The following is a 25,002-nucleotide window of genomic DNA, read 5'->3' on the forward strand; positions in this document are numbered from 1 at the left end:
AGTGATGATGAGGATGTCTACCTCAAAGATGTGGAAGAAACCCCACTTTGCATAATATACCCAGTAGACGACATTTGGGATGAAGAGGATTCACCCATAGATGTTCTCACAAGATCAGGGAGAGTGCAACCTCCCATCACTGCACAACCCATTCCTACTACCCAAAAAGTTTTCATACCAATCATAGAAGACAACGATATTGTCAAACAACTTAAAAAGACTAAGGTCGAAATGAACGTATGGAAACTACTAGCCATATCTCGTGAACATAGAATGGCAGTAATGGATGCTTTGGCTAAAGTAGGGATAGATTCTGAAACCACTCCTGAGGGATTAGCTAATTTTCTCACGAGTGATCTTCCAAGTCCCATCAATCTAATCACCTTTTCTGACAAGGACTTACCTCCAGAAGGTGACAAACACAATAAGGCCTTAAACCTCACAGTAATCTGCAAGATAATGAATGTCCCAATGACTCTTGTAGACAATGGGTCAGCAATCAATGTTTGCCCACTACGAACTGCGAGGATGTTAGGAATAAGGGATGAAGACTTGTCTCCATCCACACATGGAATAAGAGCTTATGACAACACTCGTCGCCAAGCTCTTGGGACTATTACTATGAATGTCACCGCCGGAGTTACAGAACATGCTACAACTTTTCGAGTGGTTGATATCAAAGCTTCTTTCAACTTATTGTTGGGATGCCCTTGGCTTCATGACCTTAAGGCCGTCCCTTCATCCCTTCATCAACAAGCGAAGGTCATAGTTGAAGGAATTCCTATTACAATCGATGCTTCCCAAATAAGAATCAAGGCAATTAATAAGCCAATCATAAATGTGAAGCACGATGACAATGATGAAGACATATGGGGCTTTAACGCAGAAGAAGTCGCCTTAATCGAGGAAGATGAAAGGACCCCTCTTTGCTACGACCTCCATTCAAAAATGATAGTTAATGATATACTCCGAAAACAGGGACACTTTCCTGGAATGACTCTAGGAAAGAAGAAAGGAGTAGCAATGCAATTGAAATCGCCTGGCCTTCCCAAATTAGATACTTTTGGACTTGGTTTTGAACTGACTCCAAAAGACTATAAGCAAGCTCGGGAAAAAGCTAATGCGCGGAGAAATGCTTGTACCCAAAAGCAATCAGTGTCTTCTTAGATGACATCCCAACTCCTATCTATAAGGAGAAAACACCTCCGTGCTTCGACTTTAATGTCATGGGACTTCTTTTTCGGGTGCGAGAAGAATGAGCCAAAATATGTCAAAGACAACTCTGCGCTCATTCAGACAACATTACAAAACGAGAGCTTTGACCCCTCAAAGCTTATCACTCCAGCAGAGGGATTAGTCCAGGGATGGCGAAAGACTATTAAGGTGACTATACCAAGCGGACGGAAGATCTCTATAACAACAGGACAAGGACCTATGTTCGAAGAGTCAGAGTCTGAATCTGAGTCTTCCCCTATCGAGTCTTCAAATTATTTAGTTGTAGTACCTCTCCCTAGTTCTTCTACTTTAGCACCTACTCCTAGGATAGTTAGTAGTCAAGTCCCAACGGACATTTCTTTATTTGATGAAATGGTTTTTGAATTCAATAATATGTCTTCTTTCACTTATTCCTCGTGTCATTCTTTAACCCAAGATGACGAGCATTGCTTAACTAACAATGAAATTGAAAAAGAAATAATTAAAGCAATGGAAACACTTGAGAATAAAACACCAGTAATAGAAGACACTGAAACAGTGGATATCTCAAAAGGTCCAAACGTTAAAAGAGAAGTTAAAATCGGACTGACTCTTACTAAAGAAGAAAGAACCGGTTTAATTAATCTACTAAAAGAATTTATCGATGTATTTGCTTGGTCATATGAAGATATGCCAAGAATAAATAGGGAAATAGCTCAACACACAATACCACTAATTCCAGGAATAAAACCTGTGAAACAAAAGTTACGTCGAATGAAACCCGACGTAGCTCTTAAAACAAAAGAAAAGTTCAAAAACAAATTACTACAGGTTTTATCAGGGTATCTAAATACCCCGAATGGGTTGCAAATGTGGTGCCAGTTCCAAAGAAAGATGGAAGGGTAAGAATGTGTGTCGACTATAGAGATCTAAATAAGGCAAGTCCAAAGGACGACTTCCCTTTACCACACATCGACATTTTGGTAGATAACACAGCGAATCACACGTTTCTCTCATTTATGGATGGATACGCGGGATACAACCAGATTCTCATGGCCGAGGAAGATATGGAAAAGACTATATTCATAACCCCATGGGGCACTTACTGTTACACGGTAATACCATTCAGGTTGAAAAACGCGGATGCCACTTACCAAAGAGCAGCGACTGCCTTACAACATGACATGATGCACAAAGAAGTTGATGTCTACGTGGATGATGTGATTGTAAAATCAAAAGATCATCCAGGACATCTAGTAGCCTTAAGAAAATTCTTCAAAAGGCTAAAAAAATACAACATGATGTTAAACCCATCTAAGTGTGCCTTTGAAGTCATCTCAGGAAAACTCTTGGGATATGTCATTAGCTCTAGAGGAATAGAGATAGACCCAACCAAGATTAAAGCAATCATGTCAATGCCACCGCCCAAAATCGAGAAACAGATTCAAGGATTCATTGGCTGGTTGCAATACATAAGTAGGTTCATATCCAAGTTGACCAAGATATGTGAACCCATATTCAAGAAACTAAAGAGGAACGTGCCAGTAATATGGGACGATGAGTGTCAAAAAGCCTTTGAAAAAATTAAAGCCTATCTCGCTAATCCTCTCGTACTAGCACCTGTGCTCCCGGGAATCCCTCTTAGGTTGTATTTAACAGTCACCAAAGAGACAGTGGGGGCTATGCTCGCACAACAAGTAGAAGGAAAAGAAAACGCCATCTACTACTTAAGCAAAAAGATGCTTGAGTATGAAGTATGCTACACACCACTTGAGAAATTGTGCCTCGCATTAGTGTGGGCCACAACCAAGTTAAGACACTACATGCTCGTTCTTACAGTCTATGTGGTATCTCGGATGGATCCATTAAAGTATCTCTTCGAGAAATCTACGCTTAATGGGCGAATATCAAGAAGGATAGTGAACTTAGCCCAATTTGATGTAAGATTTATACCCTAAAAGGCTATCAAAGGATCAATGGTCTGGAACTTCTTAGCGGATTTCCCAATAGAAGATTCGACGCCTATACATGAAAATGAATTTCCAGACGAAGACTTAGTGCTTACAGAAGATGATACTTGGACGTTATACTTCGATGGAGCGTTAAACCAAAAGGGTTGTGGTGTAGGAGTATTATTAATATCACCTAAAAAGGAACATGTTCCAATCTCCATAAAGTTAGATTTTGACGTTACCAACAACGCTGCGGAATATGAAGCATGCGTGTTAGGACTCGAAACAGCTTTGGCATTGGGAGTAAAGAAATTTCAAATATTCGGAGATTCTTCTTTAATCATAAACCAAATTTCCAAAAGGTGGAAAGTAAGGAGCGAAAGCTTGGCCCCTTACCAAACATATCTGGAAACTCTCACTAATCAGTTAGAAAAGGTAGAATACACATATCTACCAAGAGAGGAAAATCAATCCGCTAATGCTCTGGCAAGGCTAGCCTCAATGGTTAGAATTCCCACGGATATCGAGCAAATGCCTTTGACAATAGAAAAGAGGCATAAACCTACTTACATTCAAGCTATAGAAGACGATGAGGTAGTCCAAGAAGAAGAGGAAGAAGAAGAACCTTGGTATACAGACATCCTCAACTATGTCACTAAAGGAGAATATCCACTCCACGTTGACAAAAGAGCACAACGAGCCTTAAGACTTTTGGCTTCCCAATATGTACTCATAGACAATGAGCTACACAAAAGGGTACCTAAAGGTAGAGCTCATTTGTGTGTAGGTAAAAAGGAAGCCTAAAGGGCATTGAGAATAGTCCACGAAGGAGTATGTGGAACTCATGTAAATGACAAAATGCTAGTCCAAAAGATAATGCGCGAAGGATATTATTGGACTACTATGAATAGGGATTGTTATCACTATGTAAAAAGATGTCCTAAATGCCAAATATACGCTAACTTGCAGCACGTTCCTCCATCACTCCTTTACACCTACACTTCACCATGGCCATTCTCAACATGGGGAATAGATATCATTGGAAAGATTACTCCTCCTGGGACAGGAGGTCATGAATACATCCTAATAAAAGCGCATCGCGACAATCCCATTGTACAACAACAAGCCCAAATTCACAGCGCCAGAAGTTCTGCGTCAATTTGGGCAAATTTTGGTGTTTATCGGAAATTTTCGACTTCCGTACTCGATAATTCTCGAAAAGAAAAAATTTTCAAGGCGTTTTCATTGCTTTAATAAATTTTTAATGTAAAAGCTAAAAATTGCATTAATAAAATAAAGTAAAAATTACATTATTGATGGAATTTTAAATAAAGCTTAAAAATAAAATTGACTTAAAATTAAATTTGTCTAATAAATTGAAAGTAAAGCAATGCTCTAATCTATCTTCTCTTTTCTAGCTTTTTTCCAATTCTTGTCCGCTTCTTCTTCATCATCCATCACTTTTGCTAGTAGGCATCCTTTGGAGGATCTACGTTCAATTTTGGTGTCGATAATTTCTCCAATAGCCATTACACCGTGCTTCTTTTCAACCCATACTTTCTTTTCTGTAGAGTCAGCTTTTCTCTTCTCTTTACCCTTAGTAGAACTTTTCTTCTTAGGCATAACAAGAGTCTTGAATTCAACTCTTTCACCCAAACACTCCTTAGGAGGAATCTTCTTATACCTTAGGCGGTCCTTCACATTGGTCTTACTCAGCTTCCGAGCTTTGTTCTTGTCCTTTTGAGATCTACCAAGTAGCCATTGCTTCACATCTCTAGACAAGGAAGGTAGGATCTTTTGGGTAACAACTTCCCATAAAGGCCTAGCACACCAATAATCATCAAATCTCTCTACATCCTGCGAAACGGGAAATTCATAAGGACGACGGAGATCACCAGATGGAACAGTTTGAGCAAGACCATATTGTCTTTTTACCCTGGAAGGGTAATAAAAAAGTCAATTTTGACAAGCTAGGAAGGCGGCAAAAAGGGTGACTATTGACACCAACCATCTTCTCAATTTTCCACCAAGAGACGACCTACTTGATGACAAAGTCACAAGTTTCAAAGATCCTACTCCACTCCCAGCGACCCATCTTTATGGAAAAGCGTTTCTTTCGCCTTATAAAGCAATTTGGTGTATATTTGTCAACATTGTCTGGAGGGCTAATTAATTTAAGCCTCTCCATTAGCCACATCTGCAAAAATTCAATGCAAATAATTATTATTACTATATAAAGTTTAAATATTTTTTATTTCTGTAATTAAAAGTATTAATTTTCTACCTGTAATAATATTGGAGAACCTCGAAGAGGTGCCTTTGGATTCTTCTTTAGTTCATCTAAACCAAGAATGGTTTCTCCAACAATCAAAGGCATTAGATTTCTACCTGATTCAATTTGCTCCATGACATATGCTAAAATAGCTTAACCCTCATGAATATTACCACTAGTGAGCAGATATTGGTTCAACATGCAAAAAAGGAAGACTCTCCTCCTATACACATGAAAAGACTCGGAGCGTGGTCTCTCGAAATAGAAACGTGCAAATTCCTTCAAATTAACTACATTCCCATGCACTATATCTTTCAAGTCCTTATCCTTAAGGTTAAGGAAACACTCAAAATCTTTATAATAATACTCGCTTACTTTAGGAATTACCGCAAGATTCAAGGAAAGGAAACCTAGAATGGCACCAAATTCTTCCGGTAAAGGACAAATTTCATCATACCCAAGTCTAAAGCAATGAGTATCTACATCCCAATACTCCAAGGCTGTATGAATAAAGTCTATGTCAAGATCTATGCCCTTTATACCATATATACCCCCCAAGTGAAAAAGTCAAGCTCTATTCTCTCCTTAGCAGTCAGAGACCGGCACCACTCACGAGTGAAATAGCTAAAACTCTTAGACATAATTGAGAGATAAAAGCTAGAATAATTTTTAATTTGTTCGACTATACAGAATCGACAGAATTGGGGGCTATTTATGCACAAAATTGACGCAAATCGAATCTTGAAGGGATTCGAAAAAATATCATCAGCGCCGTGCGACAGAAATCACGCATCGCGTGATGTTTGTCGCATCGTGACAAGCTCGTCGCACCGCGACAGCTAGGTGCGTATCACGCCGGCCTCGCGCGCTACGCTAACCAAAGTTTTTTCGACTTTAACTCAGTTTTGTACTACGATTTTACTGTTTTCACCATTTTCAAAGCATTATCCACTTAAATCCAACCTTCTTGCAAAAACTTGTGCTCATTTTTGCCAACCTCGATTTTTATTTTTTATTTTTTCTTTTGGGGGAGAAAGTCGGATACCCTCCATTGACAATAAAAATGACGAAAAGTCTTTTGCGCAAAAATTAGTCACTTTTTTTTCACACGCACACACAAAATGAAAAATAAAAAATGCAAGGCTAAAATAGACATATTAATCATAGATATATACAAAGTGTCGAGTCAAATGAGCAAAGTCCTACAAAGTCAAAATAAATGCAAGTACAGGTACATCTATGACAGCGAAGGACGCAGATGAAGAGGGACTCCGAATGTATCAAAAAACTATACAGTCCGTGGAGTATGATCCTCGCCTACAGCTTGATCGGTAGTAGCCGAGCTCAAGAGAGTAGGGCTAGCCCATCCAGGCTCACCTTGCTGCTGGGATCCCAAATGCCGAGGCTTCTGTGGCTGTTGCGACGACGAGCCAACCTCGTACGTCTCTCCACCCACTAAAGAAGCTTATGTCGTGCCTCCTTCGCCGGTCAGCCTCCTTGATGCACCCTCAGACGAAGAGCCAGAACCCTCTAGTCTCGCAGTACAGTCTGACTCTGCTCGACCGCCCCGACTTCCAGCTGAAGTACGACGACGCCTCGAGTCAGACTCCGATCTCTCCCTCCTAGCCTCGGGTCTCATACGAGTGCGTGTCGGAGGAATAGGCTGAAATAGAAAAAGCAAACTGAGTCAAGTACAGAAAGATAAATATAAATAAACATAAGAGGAGGTCAAGAGAAATACCTCCATGCCGTCATCACCACGATGACACATAGCTCGGTGGCTCAACCTTACATGCTGGTAACGGAAGGCGTCCATGCCTTTCGCCATCCTCGTCTGCACCTCACGAGAAAACTGTTAAAGTCACAAAAGTCAGAGGTAAACAAAGTATGTATGCAAATAAAATGACAAGTAACGCGACTTACCGAAGCCTGGTGACGAGGTATCGACTCCTCTATGAAGCGCCATGGCTCAGGAGCCAGGGGGATCATCTCCTCAACAGGACCAAAAGTGCCCTGGTAAATGATGGATACCGGCGGAGGAACGAACTCTCTAGTCGAATCCTGCCAAAATAAAAGTGGTTAGAATTTGCTAGGGGGCTACTAAAGGAATAAATAAAAGAATACAAAAGATACCTCTACCCTCTCTGGAAAGCAAGGTGGTGGGGCCAAATGTAGCAAAAGATTATCCCCATAACTCCTGTTCAAATAGGTATGACTCCACCAATCCGTACCCGCTGGTGTCCTAGCCGCCCGAGCTCTCAGCCTCGTCTGATCGAACATATGGCGTGGAGGGCGAGAAGGAACAACAAGGGACTCTTAAGAGTGTTGAACCGCAACTCTCTCACCCAAGTATACCATAGCTTCGTATGTCCCTTGAAAATACCGACGCTAGGCAGTGTACTGAACGACCAATGCAGGAAAGATGAAATCATCCCACGGTCGAAACTGAACATCAGGCTCCTACAAAACGAACATCCGTAAGCTCAAATCCTACTAAGGGTAAACCAACGAGAACTGTTAAAAAAAATACCGAGAGAATCAACTCTCGAACACGAGCAATAGCAGTCTGGTCATTATAATGGCCTTCCCAACTAGCAGCAATGGGGAGCCCTCGAGGCGAAGGCCTCGCTGGTGAAAAAGAAGGAAAATACTCGTAAAACCAAACCTATAAAAGAGGGAAGTGTCTGCAAGTGCTAGCACAAAACCTAAGATAAACTTCGGTTAAAGGAAATAGAGTATACCTTTACGAGTCTCCAGAAACTGGAAAGGGTGACCTCCTCATCAAACCTGCGATGACGACTAGAGAGTCGCAATCCAAGCAGGAAGTCGGCATAGGCCAAGCTGGCCCAATCATATGATCCGACCATACAAAGGTCGCGAAGAGCAGGCAGATAGTAGAATAGCACACGGCTACCCCTGTCAAGGGAGAAGGTCCCCGACAAAAGAATCAGAGCAAAGATGTGTACCCGCTGCTCCAAGGTGGTCACACCATCCTGAAAGGCCTCCTCTAGCATGGTTCGACAAATACACCGGGTGCTAATCTACGTCGGCCGAGCCTCCCTACGAGCTCGAATAGCGATAGGGCCGATCACTTCCTCTACTTCCAGAGAGAAAACTGTAATGTCGTGCCAAATGGGACCGCAGCTGGACGGAACTCCAGTCCGGTGATGAGAGAGAAGTCGAGAGGAGTGATAGTCATCTCACCCCAAGGAAAGTGAAAGGTGTTGGTGGTGTCCCAAAAGAATTCCACCAAAGCTCGAACCAGAGAACGGCTCGACACGAAAGAGTACATGGCATGAGTAGCTTGGAGCAGAGGAGTCAGACCACAAGACTCCCATAACTCGCGCAACTCATTATTGTCGCGAAAGTAATGGTCGTACAGCTGACCAATCGCCTCGTTGCCTGAGCCGTGGCAACGAACCCGATCACCAGTTATCCCGAGCCGCACCCGCTCCGAGATGTGAAACTCGGGCGTAAAGTAAAGAGTACGCTCATTTCATTCGGGGAACTCCCCTAGAGTAGTGGAGGCTCCCTCGCCTGTGTCAATGGGCTCGTCCTCCCGGTGAGCCGCGCGAGAACAAGAGTCAGAGCCACGACATCGAGGCATGCTAAATTATGCAAAGCAACAGTAAATCAAAGGTTCTATAGTAGCTAAGGTTTACCTAGCCGCATGATACTATGTTTAAACAAAAATAGAGTATGTAGTACTAAAACAGAGCATGATTTTGATTCAAGCAGAGATAGCATTTTTCAAGCATTCAAATAATTTCTTACAATACTCTGACAAATATTGTGACAAGTTGAGCATGAATAGGTAGCAAGAACATCAAGAATGAGCCACATTATTCTCACGAACTCAAAGGGCTCAACAATGGAAAAATGTTCGTTTCTCCGCCAAATCGAGTCAAACAAGTTTCATAACACTCCCAAGGTAATATACAAGCATAAACAAGCAAATTCGTGGCATAAGATTCAACAAACAAAGCAAAAAAAGCATGATTGGGTTCAAAATTTACAAAAACCCGCAAGCAAGAGCATGTAAAATTCAGCAAAAACCGAGGTGAGTTGAGTAAAACTTACATGGTTCGGGAAACTAAAGATTGAAAGCATCGATTTGCAAAAACTTGAGCGAATTCAGTTAAGAAACGAGTAAGAATGAGCAATTCGAACTTTTGAGCAAAATCGAGCAAATGCAAGCAGCCACGACGAAATGGAGAAGAAAGGGGTTTTTATTTCGAAAACCCGACTCTAGCGCCAAACGACAGAAATCACGAGATGCATGATTCCTGTCGCATCGCGACAGCTCCTACGTGCGGCGATAGCGTGTAGCGGCGTGCGCTGGCTCAGCAGTGCAGCCTGTGGCCCCTATAATGATTTATGCAGACCTAGTTCAGCAGTTTGGGTTCCTTGGTACGCTAGTTAGCCCCTATAAGCAAATTAACATGATTAGTAGTCGGCTCGATTACAATTGCATTAAGTGATCGACCTAGCAACGATCGTCTCACTTAGCTTAAGAGCCTGAGTACTGGCTCATCACAAGCACCAAGGTAATGGTTCACAAGCAAGCACAAGGGACAAAGCACCGGCCCATTTACAAAACGCGCCAAAGCACTGGCACAAAAAGTTATCACAGCAAGCAACTACAACAAAGAATCAACAGATAGAGGATCACAAGGCAACGAGATCCTCGACAGCTTTCACTAGGATGAGAAGGTTGTCAATTAAATGATCAAGTCAAGGCACAGACGAAAAATTGGAGGTAGCTACAAGCAGCAATCTCCGACGATGTCCCAAAGCAGGGAGGACATTGTCTTCAGCGGCGAGGTACTGCCGTGTCAAGGTATTGCCACAACCTTGAAGACAACTACAAGCAGTGGTCTTCGACAATATTCTCTAGGATGAGAAAATCGTCAAAACTGAAGATGAGTACAAGAAATCACCTTTGACGATGATCCCTAGGATATGGAGAGTAGTCACAAACAATCGAGGATGGCTACAAGCAGTGGTCTTCGACGATGGCGTTCACGAGGCATTATGGAGGTTGTCACTACAAAATGCAGCAACAAAATCAATTACTCCAGAGACGTGTGCTCGACGGTGCAAGATACGCATTTTCTTAACTCTCTTATCTATTTAACTAACGCTAGTTTGCAGGTATCGGCATTACAAGAATGATTTAAGATCGCAGAATTCTGAATTATTCTCCATCCCTATCGCTACTTTAACTTTTGTTTTCGAAACTTGAGTTTCTCCAAACTCAACCAAAGTGGGGGCTTATGTAGACACCTAAATGTGTCTCCCCAAAAACCAAACCCAGTGATGAGTACCTTTCACGTCACTTGACTATCGAATAAGGTGAAAGTGTGAAAAATCTTGTAATGCGGTTGTTTTAATAAAATCTTTCCTTCTGTTTTCAAAAATCTACTCTATTTTATGAAAATAGCTAGTCCAATTTAGCTTGGTCCATGACGAGGGTCCAATAATAGTGTAGTTGGGTCGAGCTCACAAAGAGCGTTCCAATGATATATTATAAGCCCAATTCCGATGAATAATAAGAAAGTTATGGCCAAAGTACTAAATTGGGTTTGAAATGGTTTTATGGCCCAATAATCTTGTGGAGGGCCTATTAATTGTTATTCCTAAAATTATTAGTATTGATTCTAATTTTCTAGAATAGTCTAGAAGGTTATTTTGAGTTTTAATAGAGTTAGGATTAATAATTATGTCTTTTTAGAATAACGAATTTTGTTTCGAATAAAACAAGTGTTTTATTATGATAAAATCTAATTTAAAATTGATAAACACGGAGTTTAATTGCTTAATTATATTAAGAAAAGGATTCCGTACCAAAGCGCGTTTTATCTTTTAACTAGAGCCAAACGACAAGCCTGTCGCCAAACGACAGAACCTGTCACCATGCGTGATGCTTGTCGTTTCGTGTTGGGTCTTGTCGCTGGCGACAGGGGTCAGTTTTATTCCGATTCAAATTCTGATTCTTTTCTATCGTTTTCGGACTATTTTCTTTATAAATAGGGTCGTATTTCCCCGTTTTGATCAAAATTCACAATCATCGACAATAAAGGGAATGAAGCTAAAGCAAAAGAGTCGCCAACAAGTTTTAGGAACTTGTAAACCGTTCACAGGGTGAAGGTTACACCCCTTCACGTTCCATGAGATCGCTAACTCCATAGTGGTCTAGAACCATGACTGGATATTCGGGGATGAAGGTACAAATCCAACTTAAAAGAGATTGAACCTGCACTAAAATAGGCCTCTACTTTACTCTTCTCAATTCACGTGCGCTTTTTGACTAACATACAATCAATATATTAATCCTAAGCATGTTTATCTATGTTGGTTGAATATTAATGCACAAAAAAATCTATTATTGGCGATCACTTGAATTATAATCACATTAACCTAAACAAGATTATTAATTATCTTATTACGCGTGATTACAAATACAAATTCTTTTTAATCCTGCAAAAGAGGGCGTGATCAAGCAATGACAATAATAATATATCAAGCAACATTATAACAACAATCTCAATCTCATCAAAGCATAATAATATTAGCAAGATCTTAGGCATGATACTAACAAGATTAATAACAAATCCTAGCATGTCACTAAACATTAAAGATAAAAGCTTTATCCCTAACATGATACTAACATGATAGAAGAAAATAGGAAGCAACCTAAACTTGATACTAGAAAGCAATAAATAACATCCTAACATGGTACTAGGAATTAAAATAATCTAAGCATGATTTCTATATCAAAAGAATAATTAAGCAATTAAATTACTTACTTTGATGCTTCGTATCTCTTTCTAATAAAAAATACACTCATTAGTAACTTCAAGGAAATATTAAATCAAACAATTAATTTAAATAATTAAAATAGGGATCTGGGTCCAAACCCTTAGAAATTATTAACCTTTCACATCTAGGGCGAAGGCAACTTCGAACTTGGCTAGGTGTGTCTAGAACTCGTGAACGCGATATTTTATTTGAATAAGGCTAGTCTTAGAAAGAGGGAGAAAAAAAGCTATTATCTTGAGAGAGAGGAGAAAGAATATTGGATGATTGTGAATTATTGTGAATGAATAAAAAAACGGGGAAATATGACCCTATTTATAGAGAAAATAGCCCAGAAACGATCAGAAAAAGACCGAATCCTATCAGGAGTAAAACTGCCCCTGTCGCAGAACGACAGGGTCCAGCACGACGCGACAGCCCTGTCGTTGTGCGACAGGCTTGTCGTTGCGCGCCAGCTTTATCATTTTGCGCTGATTCACGCGTTTTCTAAAAACCTGTAAGGAATCCTTAATCTAATTAAATTCGACTAATGACGTCCGTACTTATATTTGAAAATCAAATTTAATCTCCTTAAAACAATTGTTTTAATCTAAATAAAATTCTTTATTTTCATAAAAGATATAATTATTATTCCTAACTCTATTAGAACTCAAAACAACCTTCTAGATTATTCTAGAAGATTAAAATCAATCCTAATAATTTTAGGAATATTAATTAATGAACCCTCCACTAGATCATTGGGCCATAAAACCTTTTCAAGCCCAATTTAGTGTCTTAGCCATAACTTCCTCATTATTCATCGGAATTGGGCTTATAATATGTCGTTGGAAAGCTCTTTTAGAGCCCAATCCAAATACACTATTATTGGACCCTTATCATGACCAAACTAAATTGGACTGGAGATTTTCATAAATAGAGTTCATTTTCGAAAACAGAAAGAATATTTTTATTAAAACAACCGCATCACGAGACTTTTCATACTTTCACTTCATTCGATAATCAAATGACGCAAAAGGTACTCATCACTGGGTTTGGTTTTGGGGAGACAAAATTAGGTGTCTACAGGTTCCATGCTTCACCCCTTATATTTTCTCTGTAAATACCCTGCTGATTTAATCAGTTTCGGGACACCAAAAATCATTCTCTTTCTCCCTACACCAAAAATCATTCTATTCTCCCTCTTTATCCTAAATACCAGCCTCCTTATTCTCTTATAATACATCCCTTAAACACTCCAAGGAGTCCATACTTGACCCGAGATTCTGTCCTTAAACCAAGGTGTGAAAGGTAGAATTAACTGATGGTTTGGACCAAATCAACTCTATTTTTTATTTAATCTAATTATTTCAATTTGATTTATTTTTATTGAAGTTACTAACAACTTATTTATGATGTAGCATTCAAGAAAACGCGAAAAGTGAGTAATTAATCACTTAATTACTCTTTTTTTTTTATTCTTGTTGCTAGTATCATGATTAGGGTTATTATTATAATTTTATTTGACTAACGATATTATTGTTATTGCTTCCAATATTAATGTTAATTTAATTATATTTATATGATCACCATATTGCATGTTTAAAGGGAATATGTAATTGAATATAATGCCTAATAAGATAATTTGCACGACCGGTTTAGGTTCCTTTTAAATCTTATTGTTTAATCAAGTGATCACAATATTTTAGAATTATATGTTGCATTAATATTCAACCAATTTATCCTAATTACAGTTTGGAGCAAGTTGAATATTTGTTTGTATGCCTTTGAGATAGCAGGAAACATTTTTCACAATAAGTATCGAGTAGAGGCCAATACGGGCGAATTTGACTCCATGACTCATTTCGTACCATCATCCTCGATCCTCCTTTCGTGGTTCCGAACCATATGGAGTTAGAAATCTCATGTATTATGATGGGGTGTAACCTTCACAGGTCAATCGATGTTATTTATCGTTGTCCCTTGTCGTGGTTGTCTTTTATGATCCGTGAACGGTTTACAAGTTCCTTAAAAACTTGTTGGCAGCTCCCTACTTTGCTTTGTCCCTAATCGTATATGTCAATTCCCACTTCCTATGAGTGACAAGCATATTCACAACATACTTATGTAGGCGCGCTTCGAATGACGCCTACAACAACATATATGTTTAATTCTTCCATATTTATAATCTATACTTTTATATTAAAAAGCGTTCCTAAAACAGAATATGTTTCACGTGTCACCTTTTTCAAGTTCGACATGTCAGCAATAAGTGCCACATGTCATTATAAACATGACATGTCACTTTCACATGTAGGTTTGCATCTAAAAAATGCTTATAACAAGACTTAAACTCAAGACCAACAAGCCTTAAGTTAAGAGTCTTACCATCTTAGCCATTTATTAAATGTGTTTTTTTATCCATCAAGTTTGTAGTTAACTTACATAAGTTAATTTGTGTCTTATTATAGTACTCCCTCTGTTTCAATATGATAGTCCCATATGGAATCAATCACATAAAATAAGAAAAGGAGAATATTTGGAATCCAATATTAAATTAAAAAACAATTCATAAATAGTTAGTCTTATTTAAATTTTTTGATTTTTTTAGGAAAGCATTAGCCATAATTGCATAAATCAAGCGATTAATTTCTTTATTTAGAGTCATATCATCAATTAACAATCAATTAATTTAACCAATCAGAATTTAAAAAAAAAACTAAGTTAAAAGTGGAATACATTCAATATGGGTAGATCTTTTTGAAACGCCCAAAATAGTATGTGGGACTAACAAATTGAAACGGAGGGAGTATTTGTTTCCATTATGTAATGATTGAGTTTGACAAATAAAAAATGTTTATAGCAAGACTTAAACTCGAAACCAACAAGTCTTACTATCTAAACAGTCGAATTTGATTAGCAAATTAAACAAGTACAAACTAGCAACCCGGGGCATCGCCCGGGCCACACACTAGTTAGGTTAATAAAACACGTGATAATTAAATGTAACAATAATAAACCATAAATAGTATAGTTCTTTTCTCCCCCTTTGTTTATTATTGTGAGTACGTAATTATATGATTAGGCAAAAATAAATCATGTTAGTCGCAAAAACAGCAAAACGACAACAATAACAGTGCTAATAATAATTATAATAGTGTCGATAACTTTATACAATGATGATTTATAACAACAAAACAACATAATACAACAATAATAAACTTTAATTTTAATCTACTAAAACGACAAAATAAGTGAGTTTTACTTGTACATAATTTGCTACTAACAAAACTACGAGCACCGTAATTAGAAGGAAATATTGTTTTATCTTCCTTAAATCTTCCTCTAAAGTGAAGGTGTGGGTGTTTTGGTTGCCGTCGTCGGGGAACATATCGGAGAAGAAGGGGAGTGAAAAATTTTGGGTGATTTTTGAATAAAAAGTGGGAAGGATAAGGGATTTGTGGTGAAATCGGGGGAAAAATCTACCTTTTATTGAGGTAGATTTATCCGTTACTATTTTGTATAACTGTAAAAATATCATATAAAGTCTAATGTACTAGCAAAATTATGGTCCAAATATAAATAGTTATAATTGTATAAGGTTATCACACTAGGAATACAAGCCATAGTGTTCCGAGAGCCCTAATATCTATAAAAGATCATGGATTCGAAAACGGAAAGAAACACAAAAACTACGTATAAGATCAAAAAATAATTAAGTATGGAAAAGGCTGCATCTTTTTGTCAATTTAGTTAATAATATGCATGCAAAGTTACTATTATGCAATTATAATAACTAAAATCAAATTTTACGTAAAAGATGAGCATGTAATAACAACGTGCATGAATCAAACAAAAAAAAACAAGATACCAACATGAATAAAACAAGGGAGGATAGTAATTAATTCATAAGTAAGAGATTTTTTCATCGTTGTTTTTGAGATATATGATACAGTAAATGTTTGAGTTTCTGGTATAAAGGATCCCAAATATGGGCAACTATAGAGCATGCTCCTCAATACATTTAGAAGTACATAGTATTTATTTGTTATAATTTTGAGAAGTAGATATAAATGTACTTGACTGGAAACTAGTGCTGATAATGTGTTAAATATTTTATTAGTAGAATAGATATTTGAGAGTAAATGTAGGAATGAAAGTAGTGTAATATTATTACTCTGGTTATTTTTACTCGAGCAATTTACACTTACATAGCATTCTTTATATAGCCATGAGTAATCTACTAAGAGTACAATAATTACATACTCATACATAGCCATATGAGTTCACAAGGGTTTGGACTTATATGAGCATTGTAAACTCAAATTAATTAATAATTGGCAATTTGGCATTCACCTTATCTTCTAACATACTGTTTTTTTCCACACAAACGTGATGAAGATCCATGCACATTCGTGCCGAAGTTGCCACGTCCGTGTAGGCATGTTTGCGGGCTCTCTCTTTGTTTTCTCCGTCCTTTTCGGGGATCATATAAATACCACCTTAGCTCCCAATGTACGCGAAAGGAAATTTTTCTAGGCTTTTCTCTAAGATTATAATTTAGAACTTCAAAAATTCTCAAATTAGTGATTAGATTTTAGCTCTTAGCTTGAAAATTTCAATTTCAATCATTGTAGAAGACAAGTTCCACCAATTTTATTCAAGTTTGAAGCTTCTAGTAACTATTTCTTTTTTTCTTCTTATATGTTCTCTCTATTTTAATTGCTCTTTGTTGCTTAGTATGTTAAATTCCTTAGTTTTAATCTTTGTTTTGTTCATTAATTACTCTATATTGCTAATTTCTTTCTCCTTCATGAATAGTAAATAGTTTAATTTTTAAGGTTTGGGTAAAACCCTCAATTTAGTCACAAATTACTTGTTGCATGCGCTAATAAATTTGGTTATTTTGGGGGTGTTAATTAGTTGAGCTTACAGGGTTTCATTGTTAGTTCATGTATATAACCATTGCTAGAGCTATTTATTCAAGCTTTCTCAATGAATGATGGAGAGATGAAGTTGAGTTAGCTCCCTTATGCTTAATTGACTTAAAATGGCATGAGAACATGAATTTCTAGTCAAGGGAGTGTTCTTGTCATCGTGCTAATAATTTAACACTCATTTCATGCTATTGGGTATTGCAGTTAGGTGGGGAAAGGGTGGGAAAAGGCTGGGGTTTGGGCAGTGGCGGTTGAACGTGGTGGTGTGGGTGGCTTTTTTTTTTATTTTTTTGGTATAAGTTTCCGACGGATTTACATTCCGTCGGAATTTTCCGACGGACTTTTACGGGCCGGAAAATCTCTTCCGACACATAAATTCCGTTGGAAATTCTGTCGGAAAAGGTCATTTTTCCTATCAATGCTTTTTCGACGACAATTTCCGACGGAAAATAGGGTGTTTTCGAAGAAAAAATTCCGTCGGAAAACGCTATTTTTCTAGTAGTGGTGCCATATATGAGTTCCCCTAATTTATCTCCCAATTTACCTTATCATGCACACTAATTGCGATATGTGATGAATTTGAGTGGTGCAATCCAAGCTATGGGTAATTTTAACCTGTCTTATAATAACTTAACGAAAGGTCGCCTTAATTTAGAATTTGTGAAAATAAATTATCTTAACCAAAGAATGATGAAACAAACTTATGTGAAGTTCATTTTTTAATATACTTCCTCCGTTTTCTTTTAGATGCAACACACCCTTTAGCGCGGTAATTAAGAAAGGCGGGGTTTACATGATATAATAAACTTTAAAATAGGATGAGTGGTTGTTAGGAGTGTAATTTAGTGGGCCATGTGCTTTAAGTAAGGAATATAGTATAGTTTTTGCCTAAAATATCTTTCCTTCTATAGTGTGTTGCAAGTATTGTGACATTTCCTTTTTAAGAAAGTGTTGCAAGCAAAAGAAAACGGAGGAAGTATATTTTATTTTTAATGAAAAAAATTTACTATCTTCATTTTTTTTTCTTAATTGCACCATTTGGTATGGGTACAAGATTTAAAAAAAATGTAAAAAATGGAGTATGTCAAAAGTGCCCATATGGAAAAAAAAAATAAAAATAAAAAAAAATAGAAAAGGTAGGGTAATAATAGTTGTTATCACATGTGAACAAAGGTAAAAAAAAAAAATACTAAATAAGGAAATTGTGCAATTAACATAACATGTAACTTCCCAAAAAGAAAAATGGTGAATTAAATCAAAACGGAGGAAGTATTACTCCATATAGTAAAGTTAGTTTAATTTCTTGAAGATATAGGGAGAAATTTTTTTTTTTATAGGGAAATATAATTGTCTGATAAAAAAGTTGCATGAGGAATTATTTCTAAACTCACTTATGTGTAATTTTATTTGATAAATATATAAAGAACTATTTATTGACTTGGATGATGCCTCAAATCACAATAAATTTGTAAATTAATTGACTTTGTAGGTTTTTGTAATCTTTAGAATATCATCCCTTGTTATGCAGATGCACGGGATATGACCTGACATTCTCGTACTTCTGATTTGGCTATTTTCTTGGAGGCTAAGACGACCTTTCGTCGTTTGGGCATTTAGCTTTGTGGGGAGTGTTTCAAGACGCATACTCTTCGTACGAAGTGTCGACATGGTCCTGGTTTAGATGATTTTGTGGCCCCATCGGACTTGGGCTATGGTGTTTTTCGGTTTGTTCTTTACGATTTTCCTAAATCGTAGGGTCTTTTGGAGGTATCTAATCTAGTTCCTAGTGTGCCTCGTGAGCCTCATTTGCTTACAATGTTGCTCTCCTTGATAGTTTACTCTCAAAGTCGTTTTGTTTAGTAAATTTATCCCTCCTAAGTGTCGCTTGGGTTTTTTGTTCTAGGGTTCTTAATTGAGCGCTTGATAAGGTGATTTGCAAGCCTGATGACATCTCTTTTTGGGTTCAATTGCTTGTGTTGCCTCTCTGTGTCCTTAAAACCTTTTCTTCGAGGAGTAGTCGGGAGTGTTCTTCGGGTGTCAAGCGACAGAGGTGGGAAGAGAGTATCACCGCTGCTATTCGTTCTTGGTGTGAGTCTGGTGATTATGTGCATCTTGTACGGGACACGTTGGCTGATGTGTCTTCACCTTTGTCGGATGTTGATGAGGACCATTATTTGTCCGAGCGTAATACTAAGCAATGTAAGAGAAAGATTTCTGACGGACATTACATTGTTGCGGTTAGGGTTCTTTCGTCTTCTGCTTTTACCCCTTACAATGATGTTACTCTTGCAGATTTGCAAGCTAAGCACCCTTCCTTTCTAGCTCCTATCTTACTGGATATTCCCATTGATCAGCACCTTAGTGCTACTCCTGCTGTTGTTTTGGATCGGATTAGGGGTTTTCCGCGAGGTATGTCATGTGGTAGAGACGGCTTGCGTGCTCAACACCTTATGGATTGCTTGAGTGGTACAACAGTTGCTATTTTGGACGAGTTGGTGGCCTCTATTACGCAGGTGTTTAACCTTTTTCTCGCTGGGAAATATCCTGCTGAGTTGGGATAATACATTGCTAGTGCTCCTCTTACGCCACTTATTAAGCCTAGTGGTGGTATTCGGCCTATGTTTATGGGTACCGTTTGGAGGCATCTGGTTTCAAAGGTTGGGGCTGCTTTAGTTGGTCCGCGTCTAGGAAGCTATCTAGGAGGTCTTCAGTTTGGTATTGGGGTGCCGGCGGGTGGTGAGGCTATTCTTCATGTTGTTAATCGTTTGGTTGAGGCACGTGGTGGTGATGTTGGCCTCTCTGTGTTGCTGGTGGATTTCAAGAATGCCTTTAATTCAGTTGACCGTACGACTTTGTTACGTGAGGTTCGTCTCCGTTGTCCAGCTCTCTCGCGGTGGGTTGAATTCTGTTACTCTACTCCAGCCAGGTTATTCTATGGAGAGCATATCTTATGGTCATGTCAAGGTGTGCAACAGGGTGATCCTCTAGGCCCATTGCTTTTTGCTTTGGTGCTCCATCCGTTGGTGTGTCGAATAAGGTTTAAAGGCTTGGTATTTGGATGACGGCACTATCATTGGTGACACCTTGGTAGTAGGGAAGGTTTTGGAGTTGATTTTGGTGGAGGGACCTCGTCTCGGCCTCCATGTAAACGTTGAGAAAACAGAAGTTTTTTGGCCCACGGAGGACCTACATAGCCGCCTTGTCGGTGTCTTTCCTCCAGATATTGCTCGTCCGGTGCATGGTGTTAAGTTGCTTGGTTGTCCTGTTAGTGCAGATTCCACTTTCTATGGTGAGCTTGTTTCACAAAGAGTGTCGAAGTCCTGTTCTAATGGATGTTTTTACTAAGCTTGATGATCTCCAATGTGAGTTGTTACTACTTCGTGTGTGTACTGGGGTTTCAAAACTCTACTTTGCTATGCGCACTTGTCCTCCTCGTCTTTTTGAAGTGGCCTAGATTTCTTTTGATGTGGCCCTTCGTGCATCTTTGGAGCGCATTGTTATAGTTTTGGGGCCTAGTTTTGGTGATTAGCAATGGCGTCTTGCCACCTTGCTTTTGCTTATGGTGGACTGGGTGTTTATTCAACAGGTGATGTTCGGCACTATGCTTTCCTTGTATCACGTTTGCAGTCTACTGGTCTTCAGGCTACGCTTCTTCGCAATTTTGGTATTGTTGGTCCGGGACCGACCTTCGATGGAACTCTTAGTCTTTTTCATAGGACTGTGGAGACTAACCTTAAGTGTAACCCTAGTGAGATTGTTGCCCCCAAACTCATGAAGAAATTGGCAGATATATATTTCACGAAGGTTACTTCTTCTACAACATCCACTTTCTCCTTATCTCCGAGTCAGGTTGCCTTATGGAAATCCCAGCAGGGGGATCACTCTTCTGCCTGGTTGCGGGCGATCAAAATATCGGGGTTGGGTCAGACTATGAATGGTAAGGCTTATCGTTCTATTCTTTGCTACAGATTGGGCGTTCCATTATTCTCAATTTCGGCACTGTGTTTCACTTGCTCAAGGGCAGGCCGTCCCGTTAAATTTCGGGGTCCTATTCTAAACTATAAAATGGGGCCCTAACGGAAAAAATTTTAATACTTAAATATCATGTTACAAGGATATATATATATATATATATATATATATATATATATATATATATATATATATATATATATATAAAGAAGTCTTACATATTCAGACTATTATTTGAATAATTAACAGCATCATATATAACTTCATGTAATCTAAACCTTTAAGTTATTTAAAAAGAGCTTTCTTCTAACACTTTTGGAAGCAAATTCATCAACCAAGTCTTCATATTGTATCGTCTCCAAAAGATCGTTTTCGATCGCTATTAATGTTAATCCATTAAGCCTTTCTTGTAGCATAGTAGATCAGTGGTACATTTTCAACAACTTCAATTTAGAAAAGCTTCTTTCTGCGGAAGCAACAGTCACAAGTATAGTTAATAGAATTCTATACGCAATAGTTGTATTAAGAAAACAGTCTAAACCTTTCAAAAACTTTAATATATCAATGGGTCTTTCTTTTTCATCAGGCAATATGTCTCTTAATAGCTTTAGCTCCACAAATAAATTATTCCCACTAATATCAGATTGCTCATTATACTTCAAAGCAAGTTCAAGATGACTGCAACATGACTTCAACGTTGCCTCATCCAATGATTGCAACCTGTGAGAGCTAAACATAAAACCAAATATACGTTCATACTCTTAATATTGCTCAAATATATTGTTTAGAGAAACAACAGCTTGGTCAACAAGATAAAGAAAATAATTAATTCTAAAAGAACCCTCTCCAGATAACTCCACTGATGAAGTATTGTGAATATCATCCACCTGCTTTTTTATCCGAATTATACGTCTTTGAGGGAATATTGGATCAACATCCTATTCAATAGCAATTATCTTAGAAATATACATTGCCTTGTGAAAACCAGTTTCCCTATACTCTTTGAAAAATGAAATATCATGGATAAAATATCAAACCAAATGACTATTGCCATAAAAAATTCAAAATCACCAAGCTCATTAGTTGCTAAGGATTTAGCTTCACTTTGAATTTTTGAGTCAAGATCTTTTTCTAACAATTCAAGTAAAGCCTCTCTAAAATCAGCCAATTGATATTTGATAGCTTTGACACTTTCTATGTGGCTCTCCCATCAGGTGGATGACAAAGGTTTTGGTGTCAAACCTTTTACATTATCTTTCAAAATGTCCCATCGTTCTGTAGAATTGGCAAAGATTGTGTAAATGCGTTGAATAACTCCAAAAAAATCTCTTGCTTTAGAGCATGAGTTAGCCATATCACACAATGCTAAATTTAAACTATGACAACCACAAGGAGTATAAAAGGCTCTCGGGTTTAAGTCTAAAAATCTTTTTTTCACACCTTGATGTTTTCCTTTCATGTTTGATCCATTATCATAACCTTGTCCCCTTACATCAAATATGTCAAGATCAAGATTTTTCAATTCATTTTGCAAAACATTTAAAAGTCCTCGACCAGTTGTATCATTCACATTTAAAAATCCTATAAAGGATTCTTCAGTGCAAACAGAGTTTGAAGACACATCCACATATCTAATGATCAAAGACATTTTCTCTTGATGACTAATATCGGGTGTACAATCAAGTATAATTGAGAAATACTTTGCTTGTCTGATTTTTTTAATGATTTCTGTTTTGATGGCAGAAGCAAGCAAAAGTGTTAGCTCATTTTGGATTCTATGTCCAAGATAATGAACGTGAATTTCATCATTTGTAATACGTCTAACATGTTCTTGGATAATGGGATCAAACTCTGCTATCATTTCAATTAAACCCAAAAAATTACCATTGTTATCTTGATACAATTTTTCATTAGTACTACGAAAGGCCAAAGTATGTTTAGCAAGGAATTTCACTATAGATATAATTCTTTTCAAAACCTTTTTCCAGTGCTCCTTTTCTTTCTCAATCAAATTTTGAACAGTTTTATCAATAGTTTCATTCTTTTGGAGCCTTAGACGCAACTCATACCAAGTGGTCATATTCTTAACATGTTTCATGCCCGACTCATGCTCCCTAAGCCTCTCACCAACATGTTCCCAATCACCAAAGCCCTTGTTTGTTAATAGGCCTCTACCAATCCCTTTTTTAAAGACTTTACAACAAAAACAAAATACTCTTTCAAGTTCTTTAGAATAGACAAGCCAATCTCTATCACATTTCTCCCCATTTGATAAAACTCTAGTATACAAATTAGCCGTAAAGCGTCTAGAGAATTTATCTTTAGGGCCCTTCATAATTGAAAACTCTCTTTTAGGACCTCTTGTCACTATTATATCAATCATTCTAGAATCAAGAGCATCCCAATTTCTAGGATCAAATATGTCAAACAAAAATTCAGATGTATTTGCTTCTTCTACATTGTCATTAGCATTATCTTGCAAATCATCATTTTCATTATCAAGAACATTATTGAAATCATCATTATGACAATTTTCAGGAAAAAGATTTTCAATGGGCTCATCACTAACATTCTCAGGTTCATAATTTTTATTCTCCATATTAACAGCGGTTTCTGTTTTGGGTGTTTTTATCCCTCGGGAGAGTTACGGCTCGAAGACTAGTCCAACTGCGCCTATACCTGCAAAACAACGGAGACTCGGGATGGTTGGAGCTCAGCCTCCGACGATCAAGTTAGAACGTGATGGAAAATACGAAAAGGTGCGGAAAAGTAGAGTGAGATCTTCTCGGGGTCCGAGATCAGGTGTTTTCTCTGATGTAAGAGAATGTAGGGTTGTTGTAATAAATGTCTCTGCCCCATAAATGGGGGAAATCTCCCCATTTATAGGGTCATTGGGAAAGGTGCCCTTCATTAGGTCATTCTGACCTAATATGGTGGGTTGCGCCGTAATACAGCTTTCTTGGGATTTGGGCCAGTAAAGCAGCCTTTTCTCCCATTTGTTTGGAGTGACATGTGGCGTTAGATGAGAGATCCATTTTGGGCCTCCTAGGGGCTAACACGTGTCAATTTCTGATAGGGCCACGTGTCTTGGGTAATTTTACCCAAAACATTTACCCCTCATAGATGTAATGTGGCTTGCCACGAGGCATCTGTGACATTTGCCGCGCATGCATTGGGTGGTTAGTTTTACTGATCACCCATCTGGGTAATTTACAGGGTTTCCCCTGGATTCATCCTCTATAAATATAATCATTGCCCCTCATTTTTCGCATATTCACGAAAAAACACTTAAGAGAATCTTTGACTTTTCCTTAAAAGAATATTTTCGCATGCCGCTTGTTTTCGTCCGCTTGACACAGCCGGCTCGAACAACTTTCAACAGAACCTTCACAAGGTAACCGCCTGCTCTTTCTCTCTCTCTTTACATTTCGTTTTTTCTGCCTGTGTTTGCTCTTCCCTTTTTATAAATGGTATCACAAACACACACGGCACGGCCTAGAATAGCTGTCAGCCAGTCACTTGGGACAGCTGAATCTAGGACTAGGGGTGCCACCTGTCCCAAACTGCACTCGTCCCCGAATCCGGCTGTGTCTGTGTTTGTGCAGGACACTATGGCCAGGACTAAAAGGACAGCTCGGCCGCCTAGTGATGACGAGGACAAGAGTCATATTAGAGTGCCTAGGAGTGAAATCTCCTATTATCCGTCAGGCGTTCCAACTACGCCGGATGACTCTATTTTGGGAGAATTAGAAAGTGAATCTAACGAAGAGACATCCGACTCCGGATAAGGGTCGTCCCGGTGGAATGCTATTTCAAGCGGACCTACAAGCAAAGAGAGGCCGCCTGAGAGTGCTGAAGAGAAATCTGAAGGGGAAGACGC

At 38.3% G+C, this 25,002-nt stretch overlaps 1 pseudogene; it reads right to left on the bottom strand.

The window, feature by feature from the left end:
• Positions 1-21,544: 21,544 nt before the first annotated feature.
• Positions 21,545-23,721, bottom strand: LOC145575460 (uncharacterized; annotated as a pseudogene).
• Between the last annotated feature and the right edge of the window lie 1,281 nt (positions 23,722-25,002).

This window comes from Chenopodium album, chromosome 13 (genome assembly GCF_948465745.1).
Source record: "Chenopodium album chromosome 13, dcCheAlbu1.1, whole genome shotgun sequence".
Taxonomy (NCBI): domain Eukaryota; kingdom Viridiplantae; phylum Streptophyta; class Magnoliopsida; order Caryophyllales; family Amaranthaceae; genus Chenopodium; species Chenopodium album.